The 20,836-nt window shown below is 38.6% G+C and overlaps 2 long non-coding RNA genes across 2 annotated transcripts; one reads left to right on the forward strand and one right to left on the reverse strand.

The window, feature by feature from the left end:
* Positions 1-1,866: 1,866 nt before the first annotated feature.
* LOC117662860 (uncharacterized) lies at positions 1,867-2,493 on the reverse strand. Its single transcript, XR_004590536.2, has 2 exons — positions 2,398-2,493; positions 1,867-2,297 (listed from the first exon to the last, which is right to left on the reverse strand). It is a non-coding gene; the product is annotated as an uncharacterized LOC117662860 (long non-coding RNA).
* Positions 2,291-8,002, forward strand: LOC148113318 (uncharacterized). Its single transcript, XR_015728296.1, has 3 exons — positions 2,291-2,504; positions 4,881-4,986; positions 6,522-8,002. It is a non-coding gene; the product is annotated as an uncharacterized LOC148113318 (long non-coding RNA).
* The last annotated feature ends 12,834 nt before the right edge of the window (positions 8,003-20,836 follow it).

Here is a 20,836-nt window from a genome sequence, read left to right on the forward strand (position 1 = left end):
TGGGATTCAGCCAGTTTGAACCACTTTGGGAGAACCGGTTGTTAACTTTCTGAGCAGTTTGGCAAACTGGTTGTTGGAAGAAATTATTAGGGCAGAGAACTGGTTGTTAAATTACTTGAATCCCACCACTGGAGATTAGTTTCTTGCATTCTTGCAGTGTAACCATATACAGTTTTGCGTAAGAGTTTTGTGAAAACACAGGGCTGACTATTCATATTCAATTACCTTAATTTTTGTTAATCTTATTAACGTTAATTTTCATGTTTATTTTTTATTGAAAACTTCTCAGAATCAATTTGGATAGTGAGACTGAGGGCATATAAATTTAATTAATAAATAACTCTTGTTATTATTATTATTATTATTATTATTATTATTATTATTATTATTATTATTATTATTATCAAGCATTTTTAAATACCTTGTGGGGAGAAAAAGTGACCTTCGTGCTTCTTTCTTTAAAAATCCATGTAGCACTGTGAATAAAGCATGTGAAGAGAAGGGAAAAAGCATGAAAATATCGTTCTAAATTCCTGTCGTCCTACTGGATTCCTTTCCTTTCTGTAAGCAACTAAAGATATAAATGATGGACAGTTCAGTGACAGAAAAAAAAAATCAACCACAACAATACACGAGCACACAATAGATACAAACTTAAAGTAAACCGCATCAAACTCGATTGCAGAAAATATGACTTCAGCAACAGAGTGATCAATGCCTGGCATGCACTACCTGACTCTGTGGTTTCATCCCAACCCCCCCCCCCCAAATTTTAACTTAAGACTGTCTACTTTTCACCTCACCCCATTCCTAAGAGTCTGTAAGGGGCGTGCATAAGAGCACCAGCGTGCCTACCGTCCCTGTCCTAATGTTTCTTCTATTTGTATCTATTTTATGTATCCAATCCATGCTTATACTTATTACCTAATACGTTCTTGACAAATAAATAAAATAAAATAAAATAATAAAATTAAATTAAATTAAATTAAATTAAATAAAATTAAATTAAATTAAAAAAAATTAAAAATAAAAATAAAAATAAATAAATAATAAAATGCCCTGGTAATCAGTATGATAACACAGTATGTGTGACAGGACTGCTTCTAGTCCAAGTGATACCAATCATAAACTTAAACCTATATCTTATCTATTTTGCATTTTGCCTTTCATCTATCGTTTATCAATAATAATCTTTGTTTAAAAATCTGATATATTTTGTACTATAAAATCTGAACGCACATTTATGCCAGGTGTCAGCAAAGAGGGATGAGTGAACTCTGGCCCAGTGGGGACATTTTAAATGAATTTCCCTGTCTTGTTGCCCTGTGCAAACATGAAGCAGCCAAGATGGGACAGAAACATGCCTAGAGATATTTAATTTGGAACCACTGAAAAATAAACCTGTATTTCGGTCTCTCCAAATTTTCCCTACTGAACAAAAGCATGGGACAGCATAGTTCCATGTCTTTCCTGAGTATGGTCCTCTGACAATATACTGTACATTCATTGATAAGGCAAAGTTCTTCTACACAAGGCACAATCTTTTAGTCAAGTAAACTTGGGGACCTGCTCTTTGAACAGTTGAGAATAGTAGGATGAGAATCAATCTCGGGAGGGTAGGCTAGATAACCTGGCCAAGTGAACCAAATATCTTTGTTATTGATCTAAAGGATGTAAAGCAGCAAGAGATTCTTATACTGAATTCTATTTCTTCTGCGTCAGGCGGGTAATTGTTAGAAATTCCTGTTACACATCAGTGCAAAAAACAAGACAACAAAAACAAAAACAGACTGCACCATCTCATAAAGCAACTTTAATAAAAAGATAAGGAAAGTAAAATAAATATGGCATAACTTGCTGGGAAGTGCAATGCTGATGATGTTTTATTTTTATACATTTATCAAATCTTGAAGGCTTGATTAGAAAAAAAACATATCTTTGCAACAGGCATATGTAAAGTCACATTATAAATTGACATATATTTCATTTCATGTTGTTTGTTTGCTTACTTAGAGGCTTCATAAGATTGCTCTGAGTGGTTTACATATTCTAGGTATACAGGATGAATGATACAGGACATAATACTAGAAATGAATACAAGTCTGTATTCATGAATCTCCAGATTACAGGAAGGAGCAGCAGCAATAACCCCAAGACATGTTGAAAAATTCAGGGTTTTTTATGGCTTTTTGAAAACCCAGCAGTTCAGGTCTGTCTTTCATCCTTTTCCCAGTCTATGTTGTTTCAGCTGTTTCATGTGGATTTGTCCCATGGTACCTTTACTCTTTGTACTTTACCTACAAGAATAATCAAAGCTTAGCAAAATGCATACTTGATCTTTTTCATTGCATTTCTGAACATACAATAGGTAAACCCCGAAAGAGATGATACACTTACAATGGATTTGGCAGCTTTCCACAAGGAAACTCAGTGGAGAAGCCAGGAAGTTGGAAATAGCTCCTGCTCCTGCTGAAAAAAAACCCACCAGTGATGATTCTGTTTAGGTAAGGAAATGATATTAAAGTGGGTCATGGGTTGTCTAGTAATGAATAAACCTTATGCAGATTGAAGTACAGCACATCTGCAGGGGCAGATGTTGCTGTCCCTGATTTATAAAAATTCTGATCCTAAAAAAAAACCAAAACATTCTTCTAGCAGTCCAGCTCTAGAAAGCATCCTATAAACTGAAGCCTTGCTAATATTAACTTGCCAACTTGTAATCAATATAAGATATCAATTCCCTCCGCTTGGTTTTTTATAAGGAAAAATTAGTGTACATAGAAAAGTGAACATAAAAATAACATTAACATACTCTGGAATTTTGTGCAATATATATATTTATAAGTCTAAAAAAACTCCAGCTCTTGAGTTGTTGGTAAAGTTAAGAACAGCAAATTTATAATGGAAAATATTCCACACAACTCTTAAAATGTACAAGCTTGATATTTTAAAAGAGATATAGAGGATTAGTGTTTTCTCTGAAATGACTTTCTGCTTAAGTGTAGTCTTTTTGACAGTCCTGCAAATTATTCTGCCTTTTAAAAGGTCTTTTTTTCATAGATAAAAAAAGTTTCCCAGATTTTTCAACAGAAAGATATTGTTCCCATAAAAATAAAACTTAAAGTAAATGTATGCTTAGGATTCACCAACAAAGAATATCATTGCTAGACAATGTTAGCAAGCCCTACATATCTTTACATGTTTGCAAAGTGGAAGATAAAAATTATCAAGACTGCTTGTCTCCCTGAATCCTGAGACTAATGATATTACTTCAGTTTTAATTTAATTCTCTTTTAAAAATTGAATGGATACTTCTGAGTCTTGTACACTTCTATTTGGCAATGGTCTACCGCCTATTGGCTCTCACTTCCTCAGTGAGTTTCTGTCTGCAAATGTAGCTGTTAATTTATAAATATACTTACAGATGGTAACAGGATAATCTTTCCATCTTTTTTAACCTTATTTGCCTCTATGAGTTCTCCTCCAAGATTATTCTTTATCATCCCAACTATAAACTTTTTTGTGATTTCTCTGAACCTCTAAAAGCATTTCTAATATCCCCTTCTTTGTTGTTTTTTCTATTTGTTGATTTTCTTATTTGAAATATTTTTCCTTGTACTTTCCTGCTTGACAACTGAGTTCAGCTGTTGCACATTCTTGTTGCCCAATTTTTTCCCCTGGTATTATACAAGCTTGTTCTAAAATCAACATGTCTCTATTAAACTGTAATAATTTTTTTTCTTCTGTTTTCTGTTTGTTTCTTTATGTCTTCTCTTCTTTTAACTTTTCAAGTTCACATGTCTAAAAATTAAAGGTGCAGATTTTTTTCTTATATTTATCTGAATATTTTTTTCCCAGATCAAGTCTTTAGTCATGCTTTAATTACTGCCAATCTCTTAAAAGTTCATTTATAACATATACAATTTTTCAATAAATGTTAGTTCATATGATTGGACATTAACCAGCATTTTATTTATGACCTGATACATATTTTGTTCTATAGATAGATACTCTGGATGTTTAAAATCTATATCAGCTAACCTATCACATACTAACTGCAATTATTACAATGGGGTGTGATCATTTCAATTAATTTGAAATATGGAAGAGCATTTTTTTAAAAAATAAATATTCTTCTTTCTTTTGATCAACTGTAGTAAAATAGATGTAGCAGAAGCTCCATGTGTCAGAAAGCTTAGATCCAGCCATCAAAATTGCAGAATATAAACATTTTGATTCAGGGAAAAATTATAAAGATTTATGTCTAACTACATTTCCATCCAACACCAATAAAATTATAATGATTATATAATGTATGTATATAAATACTTTCAGACTTACCTGAGTACATTTAGGCTACACAAGTCATATTCTGTGTTACATAAAACATATAAAAGTCAGCTTTTTCCTTGAAAATCAAACTAACCAATTTTTTTCCAGCAATAATGTTCCTATTAACGTGCAACGTATTTTAACCATTCCTGGTCATTAGCCTGGTAGAATTCCTGGAAACTACCTCCATTCCCGATGAACATCTGTTAGAAAGGGCTTGTGATGACTGATTAATTTAGTCGCTTCATAATAGTGAAAGGGGTTTGAATGTCACATAAGGGGCATTTTCTTCTCATATCATATAACACTATGGAAGATTCATAATGTTCACAAAACAGACTATTTGTATCTTTAAAATGGTTCCAAGAAGAGGTTTTTTTATTAATGTTTGGTGAAACATCCATATGTGATGTATGCAGGCTTAAACATGTTTTTTGCTGATAGATGATTGTGACATGCTGTGTTTAATTTATAGTGTTATTTATGCATTATATAAAATGAAGACTTCTGTTTTTTAATATATTCTTTTATTTTATTCTGGCTAAAAGCAACAACTTTCCAAGGCAAATTACAACTATTCATATATCTAAAGAACATAATGAAGCAACCTTGAGGATGGTTCCAAGTAACACCCCAAACGAAAGAAAAAGAAGCGTGAGTTTCCTCAAAGTTACATTTTATTAGAGGTGTCATATTGGCACATCTGGGGAAACCTGAATCTGCTTCCAGGGTTTCCCCCAAAGGAAAGTTCAAGTCCTTGCCCAACACCCACAAGTCCATTACATGGTCCAATTATAGCTCAGTTCCAACTGGACAGGCCTCCCAGTTCCAGCCTCCCAGGTGCAGGGAAAAATGGCATTGACTTTCTGAGAAAGGAATGTTATTATGACTAAGTATTATCCAGGCTCCATAATCCCCCCTCCCAGTTCCCCACATTAGGAAATGTAGCAGGCCTGAAGGCACAGTGACAGTAATGGCTTTCAGGCCTGACATAAACTATATAATCATCTTAATTAGTGGGATACAAAGTATTTTGTAGATAAAAGTTTCTAGTTTCCTTAGAATAAAATGATCACACAAATATTGGCTGCACATGTGTCTTATTAGCCAAAATATATACCAAAAAGGACTGGTACTTCCCTTCTTTAATACGTGACACAGATACAACTAATGCTGGTAAACTAGCCCATGTGTTCTTTGTAGTACTAAAAAGCATTATACGAAATTATCAAAATAGCAGAAATAAATACCGATAGGTGTCAATACCATGTAGTGGACTGCCATTGGCCCAAAAGTTAACCAAACTATTCATTCAACACATTTATCGCTTACATGGAGTACTTCGTAGAATTATTTCAGATAGGGGGGTGCAATTTATAGCAAGATTCTGGCGAAATTTTCTGCAATCGATAGGATCGACACAGGGACTTAGTTCAGTGTTCCACCCTATGGTGGAACGCCACCTAAGAAGTTATGTCTCATATCAACAGACTGACTGGTCATCCTTACTACTATTCGCTGAAGTCGAATAGTACACCGCAGTACTGGATGCACACCGTTCCGGGTGGTTACGGGACAGGAATTTGTTCTATCCTGGAACTGGAAGCCTTAAATTCTGAAACAGCTCCGAGCGAATGGGCGGAAAAGATACAAGCCCTGTGGCCACAGATTAAGGAGGCGCTGAACAAAGCAGCAGCCAAATACAAAACCCAGGCCGATAGGAAACGGGTCACAATGAAACCATTTAAAGTAGGAGACATGGTATATCTCTCCACTAAATATATTAAGCTGCGAGTACCAAACCGAAAGCTAGGACTGAAATATATAGGCCCCTTTTCCATCAGTAAGGTAATTAATCCAGTTACAGTTGTCCTAAAACTTCCACCGCTATTGGGAAAAATCCACCCGGTATTCCACAGTAGCCTTCTAAAACCCGCAGCTGCCATCAGACCCACACCATCCCCCCAGTCCTGTAGACGATGGCCAGTACGAGGTAGCCAACATACTAGATTCCTGAGTCCATAGGGGAAAGCTTCAGTATTTAGTACGGTGGAAGGGCTATCCCTTGGAGGAGGCCACTTGGTTACTAGAGAAGGATGTCACAGCCAATCGGCTGGTACGGCGGTTCCATAAGAGGTATCCACTAAAACCACCGGCAAAAAATAACATGTCTACTTTATGTCTTGCAGAGAAGCCCCTGGTGAAAGGAAGCTGCCTGTCGAGCCAGCGTGCTCGAAGCTGGCGTGCTCGACACTGATGGGACAGGAAGGAGGAACGGTGCTGGATATGAAGCACAAAGACCCCCTGGGAGACGCAACAATACACAACACTGGTAGTGGTGGCACTGGGTGCAGGCGGGACGGATCTGGGTGGTGGGGCGTCGGGAATAGGTCCACGCTGAGGAACGCTGTCAGTCCACAGAGCTTCATGCCTAAGACAGAGTCAACCCAATGGGAAACGAGGGGGCGCTTCCAGAAGACGCCTCTACAGCTGACGGGTGGCCGCTCGATCAATAAGGGAGGGGTGGGGCAATGAGATAAAAGGTGCTATGAGGCAGATGCTCGTAGCGCCAACTTTGAAACGTTTTGTAGCTCAGTGTTAACTCGTAACTGACAAAAGCATTAAACCAGCATTGAATCTCGTCTTGATGTGTCCTGCTGCGTTCTCTTGCTGTCTGCATGCTGTGCAAGATAAGGAGCTGAGAATAGGGATGACAGTGGGCTATCGAAAATTACATATAAAGAGCATGGATTAAGAATAGAAGAAATAAAAGAAAATTTGATATATTAATTGTATTTGAAAGCAAAGGGGGGATGAAGAAATGGATGGAATGAAGGCAGTTTAATCTTGTGGAATGGAATTGGCAAATACACCTGGAAATGAAGGTATAGCTTTTATAAAAAATATTAAATATACGTCAGAAAGGATGGATGCATATAAAAATAAAAAGTCAGAGCATGGTGGGAAAGGGGTGGAAAAGGAATAAAAGAATGTAGGAAAAGTGATTGTGCCATGGAGAGATCCCAGAATGAATGAAAATGGAGACTAGTGAGTGTTTAACACAAGACAAACTACATCAAATATGTAGTTCACGTATGTCTATTCTTATGGCAAATATAATCTAAAACCATAGATGATTTGATTGTTTAAGATGAAAGAGGTTCTGAATATGGTAAAGAGGATCTTGACAGTGTCAGAAGTAGATCTTGGTAAAAATAGACATGGCGGGTGGGGGGAGAAGATGAGAAAGAAACAAAAATAAAAGTAGAATGTTTCCAGGAAAAAGAAGCATGAATCCTCTACTTCAAAAGCATTAAAGACGATTTAATCTCCCAAGATAATAAATGGAAAGTAGACTTCAGAAAGAGCATATGGAAACTGCGTGTGAAAGTAATTACATTATTAACTGCCAAAGAAGTACATGAAGTTACACTAATGGGAAATATGTAAACATACACTTAATGGAATGACAAAGCAAAAGATCCAGATGAGAAAATTGCCTGTAAAAAAAATAAATGGGAAAATGAGAATGGGAAAAACTTTTATATATTGCATATTCGGGGGGAAATATTGGAAAGGAAACAATGTAGTCAAAAGCAGAGAAAAGAATTCTGTGGATTAAAGCAGGGGTAAAAATGTATGCAACAATAAAAATTGTTTTGGAAATGAAGATTTGCTGCTTGCTGTTTAGTTTGGATGAAAAAGTGGAAGTTGCTAAGAAATAGAAAGATCTTGGATATAGAAGGTTATGTTTTGATATTTGTGTGGCATGGATATCTATGGTATGATAAAGCTAAGATAAATGTAGACTTTAAAAAACATGTTAGATGGGTTATTCTTAGACTATGAAATAAATATAAACTTCTGCTTTATGGCTTTCGTCACAAGAAGGCTGAGAAATGATGGTTAACCTATTAAGATGTATTAGAATTTTCTCAAGGGAATTGTGAAGTGAAATCCGGAAAACATTTGATAATGTAAGGATAATCTTGTCAGTGTTTTTCTTATGTACAATTGATAGAAAGGTTTAAAATGGATAAAAGATTTTATGATTTTGAACAAAGTATGACTAAATTTGAAATGATATTATCTGCTGATCTATGTGCAGATCAGCACATTATTGCAAAAATCTGAAATATGAGACAGAAGAACAAATAAAAGAAGAAACAAATCTGTACCAGATAAATTATTTGGAATGTATAAAAGTGATGTATTGTAAAAGAACAAATACTTGTATGTGTATCCAAACATTTTGGATACTCATACATGCAGATACAAGTCAGAACTGTGTGGGTATATAAATCTGATAAATAAATATATATTTTTTTTCTTAAATTTATATACCGCCCTTCTCCCTGAGGACTCAGGGCGGTGTACAGCCAAAATTAAAAAACATAAAATACAAATATTAAAAAACAATTAAAATATATATAAATTTGGCCCAAAATTAAAAATACAAACCAATTAAAACATTTAAAATTTCTTCTTAAACCAGCCCGGCTTGCTGGAAAAAGTGGGTTTTAAGGGCATGGCGGAAGGCACTAAGGTCTTGGATTCTCCTTATCTCTGGGGGCAATTGATTCCAGAGGGTAGGTGCCCCCACAGAGAAGGCCCTCCCCCTGGGGGTCACTAGCCTACATTGATTGGCTGATGGCACCCTGAGGAGGCCCTCTCTGTGGGAGCTCACGGGACGATGGGAGGTCGTCGGTAGCAGCAGGCGGTCTCGAAGATAGCTAGGCCCGATGCCATGGAGCGCTTTAAAGGTGATAACCAGCACCTTGAAGCGCACCCGAAAGACCACTGGGAGCCAGTGCAGCTCGCGCAGGAGCGGTGTTACATGGGAGCGCCATGCTGCTCCCATCACTACCCGCGCTGCTGCATTCTGGACCAATTGTAGCCTCCGGGTGCTCTTCAAGGGGAGCCCCATGTAGAGAGCGTTGCAGTAGTCAAGGTGAGAAGTGACGAGGGCATGAGTGACTGTGCACAGGGAATCCCGATCAAGAAAGGGCCGCAACTGGCGAATCAGGCGAACCTGACAAAAGGTCCCCCTGGTTACAGCTGTCAGATGTTCCTCCAAGGACAGCTGCATATCCAGGAGGACTCCCAGATTGTGAGCCCTTTCTGTGGGGGCCAAAGACTCGCCCCCAATAGTCAGTGATGGAGTCAACTGACTATATCGGGATGCCGGGAGCCACAGCCACTCAGTCTTGGAAGGGTTGAGCTTGAGCCTGTTCCTCCCCATCCAGATCCGCACAGCCTCCAGGCACTGGGACATCACTTCAAGGGCATCATTGGGGTGGCCTGGGGTGGAGATGTACAGCTGGGTGTCATCAGCGTACTGATGGTATCTCACCCCGAAGCCACGGATGATCTCGCCCAGCGGCTTTACATAAATGTTGAACAGAAGGGGCAAGAGGACCAATCCCTGCGGCACTCCACAGATGAGAGGCCTCGAGGTCGACCTCTGCCCCCCTGCCAACACAAACTGCAACCGGTCGGAGAGAAAGGAGGAGAACCACCGCAACACGGTGCCTCCCACCCCCAACTCTTCCAGCTGGTGCAGCATGATACCATGGTCGATGGTATCAAAAGCCACTGAGAGATCTAACAGGACCAGAACAGAGGAGCAACCCCTGTCCCAAGCCCTCCAGAGATCATCAACCAACACGACCAATGCCGTTTCTGTGCTGTGCCCCGACCTGAAACCTGACTGGAACGGATCTAGATAAGATGTTTCCTCCAGGAATTGTGGGAACTGTCGCGCGACCACACTCTCCACAACCTTCGCCATGAAGCGAAGGTTGGAGACAGGACGGTAGTTGGCCATATTGCCGGATCCAGGGACGGCTTCTTGAGGAGAGGCCTCACCACCGCCTCTTTCAAGGCAGCGGGGAAGTGGCCCTCACTCAGTGAAGCGTTGATAACACCCTGGAGCCAGCCTCGTGTAACCTCCCGGAAAGCCAGTACCAACCAGGAGGGACACGGGTCCAGTAAACATGTGGCCGCACTAAGTCTCCCCAAAATCCTGTCCACATCATCGGGAGTCACAGCGTCAAACTCCTCCCAGATAACATTCTCAAGACTATTCCTCGTCACTCTGCCCTGATCTACCCAGTCAGAGTCCAAATCCCCCCGGATCTGAGCGATTTTGTCATACAGGTATTGTCCAAAATCCTCCACCCTGCCTTCCAAGGGATCCTCCCGCACTCCCGGATGGGAGCGGGTCACCCTAAACAGGGAGGCCGGACGATTCCCTGATGATGCAATAGAGGCGGAAAAGTAATTAAACTTTGCCGTCTTTATCACCACTAGGTAGGTCTTAATATGCGACCTTACCAGTGTTCGATCAGATTCAGCAAGACTGGCCCTCCAACCGCTCTCCAGGCATCTTTTCCGGCACTTCATTTCCCTCAGCTCCTCGGTGAACCAAGGAGCTGCATGGGATCGGCACCAGGTCAGAGGCCGCAAAGGCACGACTCGGTCCAAGGCCCCACCAGCCGCTCGATCCCAGGCGGCTACCAGGTCCTCGGCCGGGTCATGTGCTAGAACCTCAGGAAATGGCCCAAGCTCCATCTGGAACCTCTCAGGATCCATCAGGCGCCTGGGGCGGATCCATCTAATTGGATCCACCTCCCTACGGCGGGGGGCAGCCATTCGAAGATCTAGGTGAAGGAGTGAGTGGTCTGTCCATGACAAGGGTTCCATGTCTATATCCCCAATAACAAGACCACTCAACCACTGGCCAGAGACAAAAATCAGGTCCAGAGTGTGACCTCCCCTGTGAGTAGGGCCATGAACTAACTGGGTCAGGTCCATGGCCGTCATGGAAGCCATGAACTCCCGAGCCACCTCAGACGTTTCACCAATGGATGGCAAGTTGAAATCACCCATGACTAAAAGCCTGGGTGTATCTACTGCCACCGTGGCTATCATGTAGGGTAGCTCAGGTAGGGCTGTTGCCACGCGGCAGGGAGCCAGGTACGTAAGCAACAAGCCCATCTGAACCCCATGACCCCACCTCACAAGGAGGGACTCACATCCGGCTATCTGAGGCACAGTGGTCTCCCTCAGACCCAGATCCTCGTTAATAATAACCGCCACCCCCCCTCCCCTCCCCTGGGCCCTCGGCTTATGGAATGCTCTGAAGCCTGGTGGGCACATTTCGACCAGAGGGACGCCGCCCTCCGGGCCCAACCAGGTCTCCGTAATACCCGCCAGGTCCGCTCCTTCCTCTTGAATAAGATCGTGAATGAGGGGGGCCTTATTTACCATGGACCTGGCGTTGTACAGCATCAGCCGAAGGCCCAGATCCTGAGTATCTAAGCCACCTAGTGTCCGAGCGGAGCCTTGGGGACCGGGGCAAGCAATTGCTCTCAGATAGCAAGTGCGAGCCCCCGACACATTATATGGTCCCCTGCTCCCGCCATATCTGCCCCTCCCATTCACCGTGCTATGTTGAGATATGTTGAGATAATCCAGTGTTAACTTCTCAATACCTTATTGCAAAACCAAAACCAAGACTTTTCTGAACAATAACAATTCAGTAAGTATTACAATAACACTGTAAATTTAGTTTCATTCTGGTTTGGAAAAAAATCTAGTACATGTTCAACATGTTCTTCAGTAAATTGTTAAACGTTAGCTGTTGACCTAGGATTAGCTTTTCCAAAGACTGCCTTTTCACACAAAGTAGCAACTGATTTTTAAACTCTGGATGTTTCCAAACCTGTTAAATGTTGAAATTATATAGTTATATATGTCTGACTTAAAGTAACTTTTAAAGTGCCAGAATCAATTACTTGATCTATTATTTATCATTTTTCTTCACTGGTAGATTCATATACTTTTATTCATAAAATTTAAATGTCTATCATCACTCTAGAACAGTGTTTACATTTAGTTTCCATTTTGTTAACATAATGGAAATATTTTCACAAGTGACCAGTGTATTAATATATATCACCTGCTTCATTACCAGAACACATTGTGTGTGTTCCAATCTGTGCTTCTGGCTGTTAGGATTTTTCTTTCCAAAAAAACTCTTTTCTAAACCCTGTTGAATGTAATGTGATAATAATTGTAATATTTTATATTTCATGTCTGAGATATAGTTGATGTCTATTATATACAGTAGAAATAATTCAATTTACAACACCTGTCCTGTCAAACTTCATAGTTAATGTCTCATTCCTAGTTAAAAAAAACTGGCTTTGTTCTTCCAAATCCCAAATCATTTATAGTATTACATGGTCTAATGAAAGACTGAAATTGAAATAATATTTATGCTAGGAGATGTTAACAAAAGGATTCTGTCACAATCATTTGCTTCTCCAAGCAGTAGCAATTATCACTCATTCAATGTTGATCCAAACACACACATTTAATCATAAAGAAAAGGGTATTCCAAACCATTTGGGTTTGATTACACAGCTGGGACCTTTAACACACACTAAAAAAATATTAGTTATACCCATAAAAAACTCAAAGTAAGGGGGCAAACTTTGAATTTGATGAACATTGAATTATTTATTAATAAGATAGATTGACTAAAAATGAAATGACAGGGTCAAACTGAAATCTAACAAAGTATGCAAATATTTGCATAGATTCCTGTAAAAAATGCCTCCTTCACCCTGGTCTATACTGGATCTTCTCAAAATATTTATACAAGCATTGGGTATAAAAGACAAACTCTATATTTTTGTTTGTAAAACCTAACCAGAAAAGATAATGTGATATTTTTTGCAATCACTTACAGTTAAAAACAAGAATTTAAAATTTGGTAGAGAACCCTTACCTAATCTGATGCCTTTACTTGCATTGGATTTTAATTCTCCAAATCTCCAGTGATGATGACTTGACAGTCCCATACAAGTGGAGAGCACTAAATGGCATGAGGCTGCTTTTGACATGTTTTAAATTGTAGGATTATGTGAATCTGTGGTTCAGAATTTCTATTTGAAGTGGATTCAACTGATAGCGCAAAGCAAATTGGATTTTGGAACTGAATTGAAAATTTAAATCAAATTGTGGAGTTAATCAATTAATTAAAATTAATGCCTTTGAGTCAAAAGTTTCTACGCATATGTAGAACTAGAAATTTAAATCAAACCAACCTTATCTGAAAATTTAGATTCAAATATCTAAATTAAACCAATTCAATTTAAGAAATTGGTTCAAAGCATTATATGGGATTGCATCACACTTCAGTACAGTACTGAATAGAGTATTAGGGATGATTTATATACCTCTATATTATTTTTTTGCTTTTCAGTCTCAGGAAATTGGCCCTGTGTAGTACCCAATTGGCCTCTGTCTAATTGGCCAGTGCTACACTGGTGTAGTAGTACAGTGTAGTACTACTAAAAATTCAGTCCATAAAAATAATAATCATATATAAAATGTAATGCCATACTAAGCTACAGTATTTCTAAGATTAATAACACAAATATCCTTTTTGGCTAACTTTCCCACTATTTGGAATTAATATGGATATTAAGAACTGTGAACTTTTCACATATCGGTTTATGCCAAAATTTATTATAGAGGACTGGTATATTTATTGATTGAAATAATAGATTGTTGATATGTGTTACCTGTCAGTATCTATCTGAGGTGGAGTGATATACTGTAAGGCAAAGAAGGAAGTCAATATTTATGAAGTTATTTTATTTTGCTTTTACATTGTATAATTGACAGTTGATATATGAATTAATGTAAGTACAATATTTTAAAAATAAATATAAAGGGACACACTATTTTCTCTTTTGGGAAATAAGAGTGAAAAATAATAATAAAAGGCTCTATTAGCTACTACTTCTTTTCCTTTTGTACCTCCATACCTTCTCAGAATCCTAAACCATCAATATTCATTTTCAAAAATCCCACTGAAATTATATGGCAAACTGTTTCAGTTTTTATTTTTGCAAAATATAAAACAAAGACTATTTTATGTAACCCAACCAAAACTCCCTCCTCCCAAATTTCAGAAATGTTCATGGTATGGTAACAGTAACATCATTGCAACAGCTCTAAATTCCCTGGAATTCTGTTTTAAAAATGTAGCCTTAGCAACAAGAAGGTTACTGAACTTTAGAATACAGGGATCTCTCTCTCTCTCTCTCTCTCTCTCTCTCTCTCTCTCTCTCTCTCTCTCTCTCTCTCTCTCTCTCTCTCTCTCTCTCTCTCTCTTTCTCTCTTGGGGTTTGTGCATGTGTGCGTGTGTGTATTGTATAATGTTCCCATGTATAACTTGTCACATTAAAAATTTCTATTTAGCAGCAACTTTTGATGCAGGACAACACATGCATCTCTATTATGGCTGCATGAAATTCTGAGCTTTATGTTGATTATCCCTGATAAAAGGTGATGAAAAACATGCTTATGTACTATTCTTGATGGTAATACAATATTGAGTAAGATGAATAGGATAGATTCAACACCTGTCGTCCAATTACAACACGTTCAATAGTTTTTCTTTGCTTATTACTAGCATTGAAATATCACCATTGGTGAGTCCCAACCTCCATTCACTTCAGCTATTTTATCCAGAAAAACATTAGGAAAACAATATAAAGTTATATCCTTCCCCTTATTAGATATATCAGCATGAACTCAAACAGATTATTTTTATCTAAATTTATTTGCCATTAGGAATAGAAGAAAGAAAGTATATATCATGATTCTCATTATTGAAATAAAGGATAAAATCTGCATATAATAGCTACCTGGAGCTACAGTTACAGTACCTGCATCAGAATGATGAGTTTTTGATTGAATCATTGACGTAAAATTCAATTCTATTCTATAGCTAGAACTTTGACCATTCAAAGCATCAGATGCAGTATCATATCCAGTGAACAAATCCAGGTTAACGTATTCTTGCCAAAGTATGTCTGCTAAATGTTTATGCCTGAAGACTTCCTGCAAAAGAGACCTCATCTCTTCTTTCTATTTGGTCAACTTTTCTAAGTAAAAAAAAAAAATCATTGCAGTAATATTGCTTCATCATAAAAATAATGTTAAGAGGTTTTATGACATTTTTATCTTTGTTCATCTTAATATTGGACTAATTTCTCATTGGAACAGCCACATGGGCAGATGTTTTCCCTTGTGGGCATTCATACCATAATCAGAATAACTGAATCTGAACTATAACTGAAAAGACAAATGTGCTCAATCCATTAGCACATGACAAAGTCCTAAACTTTGGATGATCTTATGGAAAGAAACATCAAATGGTATTTGTTACTGATGGTTGAAACTGCTCTTTAATGAAGATTAAAGATGTGCTAATAATGTGAAGGAGATTGACATAGATAGGCAGGCATGGCTTCCTGCCATTTGTTTCTATTTTTAAAAAATCCCTACCTTATCTTTTGTTTCCCTCTGTGGGCATATCTGAGAATATAGAGAAGCACACAATGGCATATATCTATGCATTAATTAAATGCAGTGTATTTTATTTATAAGCAGTTCTAGACAAAAAAACAATAAGCAGTTCTTCACAAACTGAAATTTAATTTATATTGTAGAAGTTAGTAGTTCCCATAAATAGGATTAGTTCTTCCATTGTTTCATCTGCTGTTATGTACAATGGAGAAATGGTTGGTGAAGAAGTTGGCAAAATTGACTTGTTTGATTGGGGGAAAAACAAGAAACCCATTTATTATTGACTGGAAATGCCTTATGGACTTTTTGTTGAAGAAAGAAAAATAAAAATTTGGTTTATAAATTTAATGCTTGATAGACTATGGAAAGAAGGAAAATATGATATAATATTATAGAGAGAATGGAATATAAATGCTACTGTTAGAAGCAGTATAAAAGCTGCTTCTTTATAATTTTTCTTCCCTCCCCCCTTTTTATTTTATAACTATCCAGTATTTTTATTTAATTTCCTTATTTCTTCTCTAAAAGTTGTATTGTTTTTAACCTGTTAAAATTTTCTATAATAAAAACATTATTTCATCTGCAGAGAGTTTGGCCTAGTGGTTAAGGCATCAGGTTAGAAAGCAAAAGACCAAGAGTTCAAGACAAGTCCTGCCTTAGCCAGAAAAGCCAGCTGGTTGACTTTGGGCCACTCACATTCTCTCAACCCAACTCACTTCACAAGGTTGTTATTGTGGGCAAAATAGGAGGAGGAAGGTGTGTTGGATATGTTTGCCACCTTTGTAAAAGTAGCACTTAGCACTGGAACTTAGCAATTAGACTTACATACCACTCCACAGTGCTTTGCAACACTCTCTAGTGGTTTACAATTTCAGCATATTGCTCCCAACAATTTGGATCCACATTTTACTGATTGCAGAATGATGAAAGGCTGAGTCTAACTTGAGCCTCGTCAGGATTGAACTCCTGGCTGTGAGCAGAGTTAGCCTGCAGTATTGCATTCTAACCACTGCGCTACCAGGGCTCAGGAAAATATTTCTACATCATAGCCTAAACTAAATGATACTTCATTCTGTATTCTCCTTCTACAGTTCTGATTGCCTCTGTAGATTGGAACAATAGTGTTTCAGGTCAAAAAAACTAATTTGCAATCTCCTCATATATAAGTGCTTTTAAAAACACTTCCATTGGTGTGTTTTTCCTTTTTTTGTCCTGGTGATTCAATTACGCACTATTTATTTATTTATTTATTTATTTTTATTTTTATACAGCCCTTCTCCTGCAGGACTCAGGGCGGTGCACAGCCAAAATAAAACATAGTATACAAAATTTAAAAACAATTTAAAAACAATTAAATAATTTTGGCCCAATAATTTAAAACAACCCAGATTAAAACCGAATCAATTAAAACTGAGAGGATGGGATTAAGCCAGCCCGGCTAGATGGAATAAGTGTGTTTTCGGGGCCCCATGAAAAGTCCGGAGGTCTGATATTGTGCGTATCTCAGGGGGTAGGTCATTCCAGAGGGCTGGTGCCGCCACAGAGAAGGCTCTCCCCCTGGGGGTCGCCAGCCGGCTCTGTCTGGCCGACGGCACCCTGAGGAGGCCCTCTCTGTGCGAGCGAACCAGCCGGTGGGAGGCTATTGGCGGGAGAAGGCGGTCTCGCAAATACCCCGGCCCTAAGCCATGGAGCGCTTTAAAGGTGATCACCAACACCTTGAAGCGCACCCGGAAGACCACAGGAAGCCAGTGCAGCTCGCAGAGGAGAGGTGTCACGTGGGAGTGCCCCATCGCTCCCATAATCCCCCACGCAGCCGCATTCTAGACCAACTGCAGCCTCCGGGTGCACCCCAAGGGGAGCCCCATGTAGAGAGCGTTGCAGTAGTCCAGGCGGGAAGTGACGAGTGCTTGAGTGACCGTGCGTAGGGAGTCCCAATCCAGAAAGGGATGCAACTGGCGTATCAGGCGAACCTGATAGAAAGCCCCCCTGGCCACAGCCGTCATATGCTAGTACACTAGTGATTATATCATCATTAGTTAATATTCTCCATCTACATTTTCCTCTTTTCTATGCTTTTCTCCAGGTATTCTCTCGTTATCTTTTGTTACTGGTCAGTGGTTATCTTACATTCCATTAGATTATTTTTTTCTTATGTTCTTAACCCTGATCAACTCTTGTCTGGATTACTGCAATGCACTCTACATGGGGCTACCCTTAAAATCCATTCAGAAGCTTCAGCTGGTATAAAGCATGACAGCAATACCAGTCTTTAAAGTCCCTAGAATGGCCCATATTAAGCCTCTGCTCCGCAAACTTCATTGGCTACCAGTCTGCTTCCGAGAGCAGTTCAGGGTGTTGGTTATGACATTTAAAGCTGTTAATGCAGGGGTGAAATGCTCCCAGTTTGGACCAGTTTGGCTGAACTGGTAGTGATGGCGGCCAGTGGTTAGGAGAACCGGTAGCAACGGTGGCGCGAGGCTCTGCCCACCCACCCGGTTGTCATTAAAACCAGGAAATAACCTTTTTTTTACCCTCTGCACATGTGCAGAAGGGTTTGCGCATTTGCAGAGAGCCCAAGTGCACACATGGCGCATGCACTTCCGAACTGGTTGGAAAGGTAAGTAGATTTCATCCCTGTGTTAATGGCATAGGTCTGGGCTACCTGATGGGCTGCCTTGTCCCACTAAGACAAGCCTATCCTACTCAGGCTGGCAGAGTGGTCCTACTATGAATCTCATCAGTCAAAGAACTCCAATTATCAGTCTTCTCTGCTGCAGCATCTACCCTTTGGAACAACCTACTTTCTAGAGTGAGATCTGTCTCCACTCTCCTATCCTGAAAATCTGGTTTGCCAATTGATGTGGGGACCAAATGGGGGAGGTCCATGCTGCAGGTTGTTGCTGGATTGATGTCAGACTTCAGCTCCCCCTCCCTTGTTTATTATTCTCCATCCATCCATCTTCTTGGTTATCATATTGTTGTATTTTTGAAGGTTTTTTTATTTATTTTATTATTCTATTTTACGTTTGGTTTAAACTCTTTATTTTTTTCCCCCTTTTTACTGTTCTAAAAGTAAACTTGAAATACTTGAAATAGCCCCACAGTAAGATAGGCAACAAATAAATTTAGTAAATGAGTAAATAAATAAATGTTTCTAAAAGAGCATGGGTTTAAATACTGTAATGTATAGACTTGTAGATATTATCAACTTATATCTAGAAAATTAATGTATCTTTTTATAAATTTATTTATTTTTTCATCACATTTCTATACCGCCCATCTCACCTAAGTAGCTTACAACAAAGTTTTTTAAAAACCTATTATAGCATCAGATTATAAAAATCATTGCCCAGTTATATGGAACAGCTAAAGAACTTACTATGATCAAAATAAAATTTGACTATGAGATTTTTTTTAATCATTTATTTACTAACCTTAAGTGCATGTAGACAGAGAAGAAAGATTGCATAACATTAAGGAATCTAGAATAGTTTCCCTCTTTGTTTGTTTTTGAGTTTGGGATGATTTAAGTTAACATTATAATAATGGTATGATTACATAAAAAAGAAAAACCAAATTCTTATTTAGCACAAGTTAAGACAAAGTATAATATGTCCTTAAATCCCCTTTGCAATTATGTACACATGTTACTTGCTGCACAATAATAAAAAGAAACTTGATTTAAAAGGTTTGGCAACACAATAACTTTCTATTCTAATCCCCAAATCCATGAAATGCTTATTGTTTATATTCTCGTGCAATATATAACATAGATGCAGGGGCAGGATTCAGCTGGTTCGGGCCGGTTCAGGAAAACTGGATGCTAATTTTACATCTGGTTCGCCGAACCAGTAGTTGCAAGGACTGGCTGGCCCTGCCCCTCCTGCCCCTCCCCTCCCAGGAGTCTCCACGTGGCCTGTTTTCGATGCCAGGTAAGTGCAGCACCCACGCAGAGGCTCTGGGAGGATGAAAAATGGGTGTCCCAGAAGTCTGGAAATGGGTTGTTTCTGGCCTCTGGAGCCCGGGGAGGCCATTTTCGCCCTCCCGGAGGCTCGAAGAAAATGTCCAGAGCCTGGGGAGGGCAAAAATACCCCCCCTGCTGTGGGTCAGGAGGCCGAGTAGGTCATGCCCACCCAGCAACCAGGCAGAGAATCAGTTGCTAAAATGTTTGAATCCCACCCCTGCATAGATGATAGATGATAGATGATGGATGATGGATGATGGATGATGGATGATGGATGATGGATGATGGATGATGGATGATGGATGATGGATAATGGATGATGGATGATGGATGATGGATGATGGATGATGGATGATGGATGATGGATGATAGAGATAGCTAGATAGCTAGATAGCTAGATAGCTAGATAGGCAGATAGCTAGATAGGCAGATAGCTAGATAGCTAGATGATAGATAGCTAGATAGGCAGATAGCTAGATAGCTAGATGATAGATAGCTAGATAGGCAGATAGCTAGATAGCTAGATGATAGATAGCTAGATAGGCAGATAGCTAGATAGCTAGATGATAGATAGCTAGATAGGCAGATAGCTAGATAGCTAGATGATAGATAGCTAGATAGATGATAGATAGATAGATAGATAGATAGATAGATAGATAGATAGATAGATAGATAGATAGATAGATGTAATATAATGGTAATATCAGGATTCTGGATATGAACTAACATTGTCTATTAAAAGTTAACTATGGAATATGCATTTGATAAGAGATTGATAACAAACATTTTAATGACAGCAACTAGAAATTCTCTTTAGAGATCAAAGAAAAAGAGATAGACTTTGTAACTGGGTTACTTTGAAAGAGAAAAATGCATGTTCAATTTATATATCTTATCTGTTTTCATAAAAAAGGTGATGTGATGCTGAAAAAAGGATCTATTCACATTTGCTTCTAGCACTAAGTCCAAGTAAGGCTATAAAAATTCCTCACAGAAATGTATTGTTCCTTTTGGGAAGCAATCAGTAATCATTTATATTTATAAATATATTCTTATAAACTAATGGTAGTTCCTAACAATTAAAACATTATTTTTAAATTAAAGAATGTGTAATAATTGGTGGTTGTGGGCTCATAGTTATCATTTGCA

The sequence above is a fragment of the Pantherophis guttatus genome, chromosome 5 (genome assembly GCF_059756535.1).
Source record: "Pantherophis guttatus breed Tessera chromosome 5, ASM5975653v1, whole genome shotgun sequence".
NCBI classification, from domain to species: Eukaryota; Metazoa; Chordata; class Lepidosauria; order Squamata; family Colubridae; genus Pantherophis; species Pantherophis guttatus.